General features: G+C 37.0%; 1 long non-coding RNA gene across 1 annotated transcript; it reads left to right on the top strand.

Annotated features, from left to right (window-relative positions):
• Positions 1-2615: 2615 nt before the first annotated feature.
• LOC141492552 (uncharacterized) lies at positions 2616-8865 on the top strand. The gene is made up of 3 exons (XR_012469960.1): positions 2616-2892; positions 2980-3171; positions 7683-8865. It is a non-coding gene; the product is annotated as an uncharacterized LOC141492552 (long non-coding RNA).
• Positions 8866-10274: the final 1409 nt, after the last annotated feature.

Below are 10274 nucleotides of genomic sequence, written 5' to 3'. Positions count from 1 at the left end.
CTGTGGGACTTCTGCCTCCACAATTAATTGCCTGCACCTGAAATTGCCCACCGTTTTAATCTGTCTCCATGAGGGGCCAACTTCTTGAATGGTGAAATAAATGCATCAAGTACAGTTGGAAGAAGAAAACAGAGGAGGAAAAGATTCAGCAAAATATTTTAAAATCAAAAATGAATACAGGACAAGGACTGTGCCTGGGATTTCGCAGGTAATGTGGCCTTCACAAATGCACTTTCTTTACAATGTATTACCTAGAGCACCAAGAGATTAAGTGACTTGCCCAGGGTCACACTATCAGTATGTTTCAGAGATAGGATTCAAACTCAGGTCATGCTGGGTCTATGGCAGCTGTCTGTCCACCTTCTATTAAATGTTGCATAGGGCTATATAGATAGCCACTTTCCCCTACCACTTTATTTCTAACTCTCTAATGCATACATTCTGCAATCTTGTACATTATAGTTATCTGTACTTGTGTCTTATTCTCCTAAAAGACTATAAGCTTAATGAAAACAAGGACTTATCTAAAGTTTGTGTGTAAGTAGCTATGTGGTTAGAGTAGAGAAGTAGCAAATATTTGTTACTGATTGGTGCTATCCTGTATTTGTTTTTTCCATACAAGTACTTTATAGTTTAATATTCCTGAAAATAGTTAAATGCATTTTACCTAAAAGTATCACACTTTAGTCAAAACAGCTGGATTTTCATGTGTTTCACTTGCTTTCTTTATAAAATTATGTCCCTGGTTATGGATTTGCTACAGGGAATATGTATAAACTCAGAGAATTTACTGAAAATAAATGAAATAAGTGTTTTAATAAAAGTCCTTTTCAGCATGGCTGTAGCAGGAAAGACCAATTAAACATCTTGGCAGCATAAGATACCTTCTAAAGAAGCTTGGAAAGTGTGCCTGTATCTGTGGTTTAATATATTCATTCCCACAAGGCAGATCTGTTGTTTGTCCCTTGTACTCAAAGAAGACCAATGACATCACAATGTTGAGGTCAAGACATATAGTGTGTTGGATTGTGTTGGTCAGGCCAATACAAGCGTGGAAGGTTCCACCACAGGTCGAGCACAAATAGTCAATTTGAACATTTGGAGTGAAGATGTCCCTAGATTTGTGCAACTCACATTTCCTTTGTTCTACACACAAGGCAGATATCTTAGCCTGAATTTAGAGACAAAATCTGAAAACCTTTCCAGATCAATTAAAGGTATACATAGCTTTTTTTTGGAGAGGGGGTTAGAATCCAGATCCAAATTATTTTATTTTTCTAATTACTATAACAGATGCATCAAAAATATAATCATAATATTATTTATATAATTATATCAAATATATGACATATATAATAAAAAATGTAACCTTCAAAGGGATCCTGCTTGCTTAATGTTCTTTTAGGCATTATGGTTCATAAGATCATTAAATCTTTTTTTTTAGGGTTTTTTTTTTGCAAGGCAATGGGGTTAAGTGACTTGCTCAAGGCCACACACTAGGTCATTGTTAAGTGACTGATGTGGGATTTGAACTCAGGTATTCCTGACTCCAGGGCCAGTGCTTCCCCACCTAGCTGCCCCCAGATCATTAAATCTAAATATTTTGTTGTTCATTCATAACCAACTTTAATGTTTTCTTGATGATAGATACTAAAGTGATTTGCCACTTCTTTCTCCAGTGTATCCCCGTTTTACAGATGAGAAACTGAGGCAAATAGGGGTTAAGTGACTTGCCTAGGGTCATACAGCTAGAAAGTATCTAAGATCAGATTTGAACTCATATTTTCATGACTCCAGGCCTGGTATTCTAACTACTATACGAATTATCTGACCCATTTTATTTTATATAACAGCAAACATACCCAGAGTGACATGATTATATAGGCAGTTAGAAGGAGAGGTGGAATTTGATCTCATCTTCAAGCTCTAGAAGCAGCTAGTGGGTAGAGTGGCAAAAGTGTAATCAGGAAGACCTGAGTCCAAATCCAGCCTCAGATACTTACTGAGAAATTCATTAAATTTTTTTAAGCCTCAGTAAAATAGGGATAATGTAATAACTCTTATTTCCCAGGTTTCTTATGAAGATCAAATAATATTTGTAAAGTGGCTTCTGTTTGTCCTTTGTTCTCAAAGAAGTCCACGATATCAGAGAGATAATGCCATGAATTGGATTTAAGTGTTGGTTGGGTGGGGGGTGTTGTGCTAAGTCACTAGCCTCACTTTCTCCTCACAGAGCTTCTAAGTGTCAGAGATCAGGTTTGAACTCAGGTCCTGTTGATTACAGAGCTGATATTCTATCCACTGCTGCCATAGCTCTTATTTTTCAAGTTTCTCGTGAAGATCAAATAAGATAACATATGTAAAGTGCTTAGCAAAACTCAAATAAGTGCTAGCTATTGTTATTGATGCTTTTATTATACTTTATTATATTGTCCTCTATTGCAATTAAATACTCTAAAGAAATTTGCTTTGATATGAGAAGCAATATGCACTTGCTAAGTTTTATTCATTCATACCTAAGAGGCTGCTTAATATCAAGGTAAAGGGAAGATCATCCCTATTTTGGGGAGGGGAGCTGAATCTCATCTTTGCCACTTTCCATCTGTGTACTCTTAGGCAAGTCAAGTAACCCCTCTGAGCCTCAGTGTCCTTGTGTGTAAAATGAGGGCAATTGGACCGATGACCCAGAAGATTCTTTGTCCCTCTTAAGACTGGTTCCTATCACCCTACTTAGATAATTGCATGGCTTCATCTAGCTTTTCCAGATGTGGAGACATTATTCCCAGCATTCTACCCTCATCCTGATTCCTGCCGATTTTCCTATGCCTGGACTGAACTCTGAAGGTCAACCTGGGTCAGTGACATGGCTTCTGCACTTGTCCTCCTCTGCAGGTGGGACTTTCTCTTCATATACTCTGAATATGTTTCTGCATTTGCCTTCATGCCTAGCTTAAACATTTCCTAAACATTAACTCCTAGGTAGTACATTCCAACATTATGGGATAGAATATATCAGAGATGGAGGAGACCCATGTATGAGAGTGACCCACCAGGACAAGTCTCATCAATAAGTATTAAAAGGAAGCCTAAGACCAGATGACCAGAAGAGGCTATAGATCACTTTCTTTGTGGATGGCTACATGTTGCCTCTGGAGAAATAACATGGTACAGGTGGGGCAATTTTGAATATAATGGTCAGCATTTTTTTTATTTGCTCAGTGCTTTGCATATGTTATCTTATTTGATCTTCACGAGAAACTTGGGAAATAAGAGCTGTGAGCATTATCCCTATTTTGTAGGTTTGCTATGGCAGCTAGGTGGTACAGTAGCCATTTGGTTACTTCCAGTAACCAAAACTTCTTGGATAAAATCCAAATGAATGGCCATTCTTTTTTTTTTAAGGTTTTTGCAAGGCAAATGGGGTTAAGTGGCTTGCCCAAGGCCACACAGCTAGGTAATTATTAAGTGTCTGAGACCAGATTTGAACCCAGGTACTCCTGACTCCAAGACTGGTGCTTTATCCACTACGCCATCTGGCCACCCCATGGATAGCCATTCTTCTAAAATGCATGCTGTCCTTTTACAATGAGGTTGTTGTTAAAATTCCTAATCCTGCAGATATCTGACATCTCTCCTAAAAATGAACTCTTATTTGGAAAAAAAAAAAGCTAACTGAAATTGCACAAAGAATTTCTCTTCCTTTGGGTTCCTGTCAAATGGTGTGTTCTGTTTCACACCGGAGAAGTCCTCCTTAGCTATGTCTGATAATATTCTTTCCGTTTTAGATCTGCTTAATTAGATTTGATGGTTGGTTTGATAAAAAAAAAAAGGTTCTTTCCTAAAATGGCAACTCATTTTCTGACGATAACTTTAGACTTCATAATAATGTTACATTTCAGTCTTCAGAACATCCCTGCTATTAGTCAAATGTCTAATTTTTTTTTCTCTTAAGCAAGATCTATTCTTCTCGTGTGATTTCAATTTTTTACTTATTTGGGAACGGAAAAGAAAATGCCCCAAACTCAAAACCAAAAAACTGTTTATCTTTATGGCCCCTGCATCTGGCATGTACTTGATAAATTTTAGTTGAACTGAATTGAAAATGTGAAATTAATTGAAAATGTGAACCTTGGTCGTCGTTATAATATTAATATGCTTATTTAAATGCTTTCATGCAACAAACTCCCTCCCCCACGCCCTGCTCCAAATTATATAGTAGGAAATACAGCAACTCCTAGGCAGAAGGTAATAATCATTCAGTGACAGCAACAGCGTGCAGCTGTTTTTAGGAAGAGAAAGGGGAAAAAAAACAAACCTCTTCGGCCAACTCTGTAGAAACCATGGGGAAGAACCATTTGATGGGTTCCTATGGAGACAGTCAAGATTCTTGGGTCCACAACTGCTAATAACCTACTTTGGGACCATGGAAAAATCCTTTCACCTCCCACTGGCCAAGACCTCACAGCTAGAGAGGAGAGGATAATTAAGGAGTTGTGTGGATAAGACAGACAGAAAACTCTGGCTCTGCCTGAATTATTCCAGCGATTCCAGTCAAACTTCCATGCTTTTTGGATTGAATTATTGGGATAATTACAGAATTATAGGAGATTAAAGCTAGGACCTTAAAGAATAACTGGTCCAAAGTGCTCACAAAAGGAAACTGAGTTCCTGAGAAGTGAATTACTTACCCTTGATTACACAATTAGTAAAGTTCAGGAGAGCCAGATCTCTCAAACCCAGCTCTTCAGACTTTAAGTTTGTCCTCCTTATCACAGAAAACATTTTTTCCCTGCCAAGAAAAAAACAACAAATACGCAAAGAAAAAAATAACTGAAAGGAAGTCCCAAAGTTTAAAAGTGCTATTTAATCAGAGTCCAAAGTAGAACAACTCTACCAGAGCTTTGGGGAGCCCCAAACCTGGGATCGCTAGAAGGGAAAAGCTGCCTCCTGAAAGCCTTAGTCTTTTTGTTCCAGAGAAATGTGAACTCTTTCTCTGTGATGCTCGGATCCTGGGCAATGGCCCATGTCCTGATGACCACCATATTATGCCTTCCCCAAAGAACAGTCATCTCCTGAATCTTCACTGGAGTTTTCATGGCCTTAGAAGTGATTTTTCACTTGCCATAGAGTCCTCTAGCCTGCAGGTGGTTTCCAGGAAGTAAATTCATTAGTCTTTTATTCCATCTGGTGCTGCCCTTGAGGAGAAGCTTGGCTTCTCCATTTTTGACCTGGGGTAGTCTCTGAAGGGTAGTCATGGAGGTTCTGGGTCCCTATTTTCCTTGAATCAGATCTCTGTAAATTCGGCTCTTCCATCTTGTTTAAAACCCTTGCTTCCTGTTGTTGATTTTAGGTCATAGTTCATTGTCAGAATTAAGATCATAATAGTAGCTCATAGTAGTTGGGATGCTTTATGGTTTGCATAGTACTTTATAGGCATCTCCTTTGTTCATCACAACCATTCTATGAAAGAGATGCTATTATTTACCTTTGTTTTGTGGATGAGGAAACTGAGGTTCAGATGCTATGTGATTTGCTATGTGAGTCTTACTGTCTACAAAAGGATTCAAAACCAGCTTGGCTACAAACCAACATTTTCTCTTTTATACCACAATGCCCCCCACCAGGATCCTTTATCATTTCTTGACTCATCCTGTTGGGGGTAGTTTGCCCCTTCTAGACTGAACCTCAAAAGTTATTGTGCATATCATTTTTCTTGCATTTGCTTTCTTTATTTGGCATCAGTTTATGTAGATTATCATAAGCTGTTAAATAGCATACTTGTTCTAAGATGAATTTTCAATTCAATAGAACCAGTAGCAATTGGATACAGGTGGAATAAGGGCATCATTCAATAGTGCCAATCCTCATTCATCAAACTGTGCATCCTAGAGAAAACTAATTAAGATATGTAAACATGTGGTTATCTCATGGTGTAAAAGAGAAATCACTCTTTGCATATCATAGGGACATGGAGAGAATTATAACTCTCTTGCTCCTGGTAAAAGCAAATTGGAACACTGCTTTGATCAATGAGTTAGCAAAGCACCCTGCTAAGTAAGTTAGTAGAGGTAACACTTATAAATGTCTTCTTAAAATATAGCAATCAGAGTTTAAATCCCAAATATTCCATTCCCAGTGGCTTTCCAGAAAAAGTATTATTTATATGCTCTTACAATAAGAAACAGGGGAGAGGGAGAACCCTGCTTCTGGATAAGGGTTCTAAAAATCAGTGGCTTATTAGTAACCAAGAATTCCCCCCCCCTAACATCAGAACCAATACAGACAATAAATGAACTTTTGATGTTCATCTGACAGTTGAATTTATTCTAAGAGTCCCGATCAGAATGAAAATCTTTAAGTCTCTGGTCTTGAAACTCTGTAAAATTTGGAGAGTGGGCTGTCTTCCATTTTTTCTATTAGTCCTTCAAGGATGTGATAGTGAGTTGAAAAATTTACTTTTCGTATCCTCATCAGGGTTCAACTTCTTAACCCTGAAGTAGTTACTTTCTACATATCCAACCTGTATCTTATTATCCCTTGTTTGACTTCAAGCATAATCGGATCCTCATGAGGATATTTGTTTATTCTGAAGTGTGTTTTGGTGGGATCTCAAGAGTCACATTTTTGAAGCTTTGTTAAAGATCCAAGAAATCTATTTCATTTTTTTACCTGTATCAGGAAACCAGTGAAATAGAGTGGACACTGAATAATTTACAATGTCTTTTTAGGGAAAAAATCCTAAGTAAATATTTCATGCTCTGTAGAGTAAATAATACATATCTATATTTAGAAGAGTACAATAAATACTTGGTAGGCCATTGGGCCATTGGAATGTCTTCTTTTGTATATATTTCACTTGAATATTTCAAAGATCTCTGATTTCATTGGGTTGGTGCTCCCTCTGATGACCCAGATCTCATCATGTACTTCCTTTGCTTAGAATACAGATGGTATTCACAAGCTTCCATGGCCTCCAAATTTGTCATTTCCTTGTCATATCCCTGTGTACATTTTATTCTAGTTTAAAACATTAAAAAAAACTGATTTCAACCTCATATCTTCCACTGTATTATGAGTTTTTCCTTCCCTCTCGAGGAATTGAGAAAGGGCAGGTGGACCAATGTCCTGGAACTGATTTGGAGACTAGGTTTGTAAATTAGCCTCTCAGGAATAAGTGTGGAGAATTACATTACTGACTGCCAATGGGTCACGGAAAATGGGATAAAGAAATTGCCACAGGTAGAGATTGAAGCAGTTTGAACTGGCATCTCAGTATGCCTAAACCCAACACCTTTGAGTGATTTCACTGTTTGCTTTGATTTCTTCCCTCTCATTAAAAATGAAACAGCCATGATCATCCAGTATGATCAAGAATCTGCAACTCATCTAAAAGCGCTTTCTTCTTGAAGAATGAAACAGCTAGTGGAAATAAAACCTGATAAAATTATACCAGTTTAGTATGTTATAAGTCACATGTATGTGTTTTGTATAGTGTGATTAATATTTTTACTAATGGGACATAGATTGCACTCTATGGACTAGGGTGGGTGTTTAGCATATAATCAATCAACCAAAGTATTTTTTTGAATCAGAATGTTGCTGTTGATGACCTTAAGACTGTTAATAAAGTATGAGGTACCTTCTCCCCACTTTTTCTAAACCTCTTCCTCTTCTTGTCATAGAGACACAAAAATACAGAAATTCAGAAATGGAAGGGACTTGAGAGACCAGGTAGACACTACCTGTGTTTGAGCATGAATCACATCTACAGCAACTCCAGGTATTGGTCTTCTAGCCTTTGTGTGAAGATAAACAAAGAAAAGACACATTGCCTTCAAAGGTATCATGTTTCAATGAACCTTCACCTGTCTCTCTATAATTCCCAACCTATTTTTCCCAGTTCTAACTTCTAGGATCAAATTTAATTTCTCTTTCACCTAAAAGTCCTTCCAATGTTGGAAATTAGTTTTCATTTCTAACCTAATTCCCTTCTTCTTCAAGCTGAATATTCCCAATTTCTTCAGTCTATTTTTGTATGACAGTGATCAATCCTCTCACCCTCTTGGTTGTCTTTCTCTGGATATATCTAATTTATAAGGATTCTTCCTCAAATGTGGTGCTCAGAACTGTAAATATTCTAAGGCACCTTAGAATAGAACAATCTTTTCCCTCCTTCTGGAAACCAAGTCTCTTGGAATGCAAATTAAGACTACATTAGCATTGTGCCCTGCCTGGCTGTCCCATTAATTCATTCTGAATTTGGAGTAAACTAAAGTCTCCACAGTTATTTCATAAAAATTATTGTCTAGCCATTCACCCTTATATCCTCCAAATATTTAGGAGAGTTTTACTCAAATTTGAGATTTTGCATTTATTACTATTAAAATTTGTCTTATTAGAATTAGTCTACTGTTCTATCCAAGTCAAGAACTTTTGGGACACTGATTGTAATATGCTTTCTGATCTTCCCACTTTTGTAATATCTGTCATTTGTTAAGCATGCCATTTATTCTATTGACAAAAATGTTAAAATCACAGGTCCATCTATAGAGCTATGAAGCATTCCACTACTAGAGATTTTCCTCCATGGAGTTCATGACTCCATACTACAATGTGCCACATTTCCTTCTCCAACTCATTTTACAGATTAGAAAACCAAGGAAAACAGTTAATTGACTTGCCCAGGATCACAGTTAGTAAGTGTCCTGAGGCCAAATTTGAACTCAGAAAAGATGAGTCTTAACTCCAGCCCCAATGCTCTATCCACTGAGCCATATATCTGCCCTTTAAAATTAACTAGGTGTTAGGAAATATGATTTTGAGAATTATAGTGATTTGATTTTGAGGAATGGATGGTCTAAGGTTTCCCAGGATCATTTGTAATAAAAGGAATTTATTAACAAAAATGAATATTAGTTTTAAATACATTGGGGGAGAGAATGGTCTGTAGTAGTCTTTTTCCTAACCTCATTCTATGTTCCTCACTCTCTCTTTGAAAAAAGGACAATAGGTTCAGGAATGCTCTATAAAAGCTATAAGATGACATTTTTTTCCCCCAAAGAGAGCATCTGCTTTCAAGGAACAGTCTTGCCCCAGGCAAAACATTTCAAAATAGAAGAACTTTATTTTTGTTACCTTTCACCTCCCTTGTTGAGTCTGTCTAGGACCATGTGCAAGAATGTTGTTCTGTTGAGGCTGCAGAAATAGTTACAGGTGCTTATAAAAAGGTAAGTAGTATGAGGAGGGAGAAAGAGTAGGACTTCTAGGGAAAGATATTTTTCCTCTTTCATAGTGTGGGTGATAGCTCTGCCCTTATCTCACTTGCTATCAATACCCTTTATTCAATATTCACTCAGAAGACAGGACAATGCATGTTCTAAGTGCATTCAGAAAATTACACCTGTTTTATCTGTGTGGATTGGACTCCTATAAAGAATGAATGTTTTCACATCAACAAATAAAATCAAATAGATTAATGGCAAAAATTTTCTGGAAATTTAAATGTCAAAAATCAAAACAATTTTAAGTGACTAATTTATTGATTAATAATAGATCACCAGAAAGTTTGAATGTTAAGTTATGCTTTTACTACAGGAAATTACTTACAACTCTTTCCATTAAAAATAATAGTATATGATGAATGAGAACTTGGAATAGGAAATAGTGGAGATTATTGTCTCTTAAGACTATTGTCTCCAGGATCAGATGCAAGTTTCTCCGTTTAGCTTCTAAGGTCATTCACAATCTGATGCCTACCTGTATTTCTAGCTTCAGAGACCTCATTCCCTCTTCTGCCTTATGTGATCAGGCCACGTTGGCCATCTCTGTTCCTTGTATTCCATAGTCCACCTCCCATCTCCAGGCTTAGAATGCACTCTCTCATTATCTCTGTTCCAACACATTTCTCTCTTTTCTTTTACAATCCAGCTCAAGGACCCTTTAAGAATGGTCTTTCCTGATCCACCCAAAACTAGTGTATTCTCTCTCAAACTAGTTTACATTTGACTCCCTTTCATTTATTTAACATATACTTAGTGTGCATATATGTGTATATTGTGTATATGTGTGCATGTCTGTATATATATATATATATATATATATATATTTAATATAGATCTACATATACTTAGATGGGGAAGCTAGGTGATTCAGTGAATAGAGCATTGAACTTAGAACCAAAAAAAGACTTCTTCATGAGTTCAAATCCAGCCTCAGACACTGTGTGTCCCTGTGTGACCCTGGCAAATCCCTTCACCCTGTTTGCCTCAGTTTCC

This window comes from Macrotis lagotis, chromosome 7 (genome assembly GCF_037893015.1).
Source record: "Macrotis lagotis isolate mMagLag1 chromosome 7, bilby.v1.9.chrom.fasta, whole genome shotgun sequence".
Lineage (NCBI taxonomy): Eukaryota > Metazoa > Chordata > Mammalia > Peramelemorphia > Peramelidae > Macrotis > Macrotis lagotis.
The sequence above is the reverse complement of the archived record's forward strand: the minus strand, read 5'-3'. Positions and strand labels throughout refer to the sequence as shown.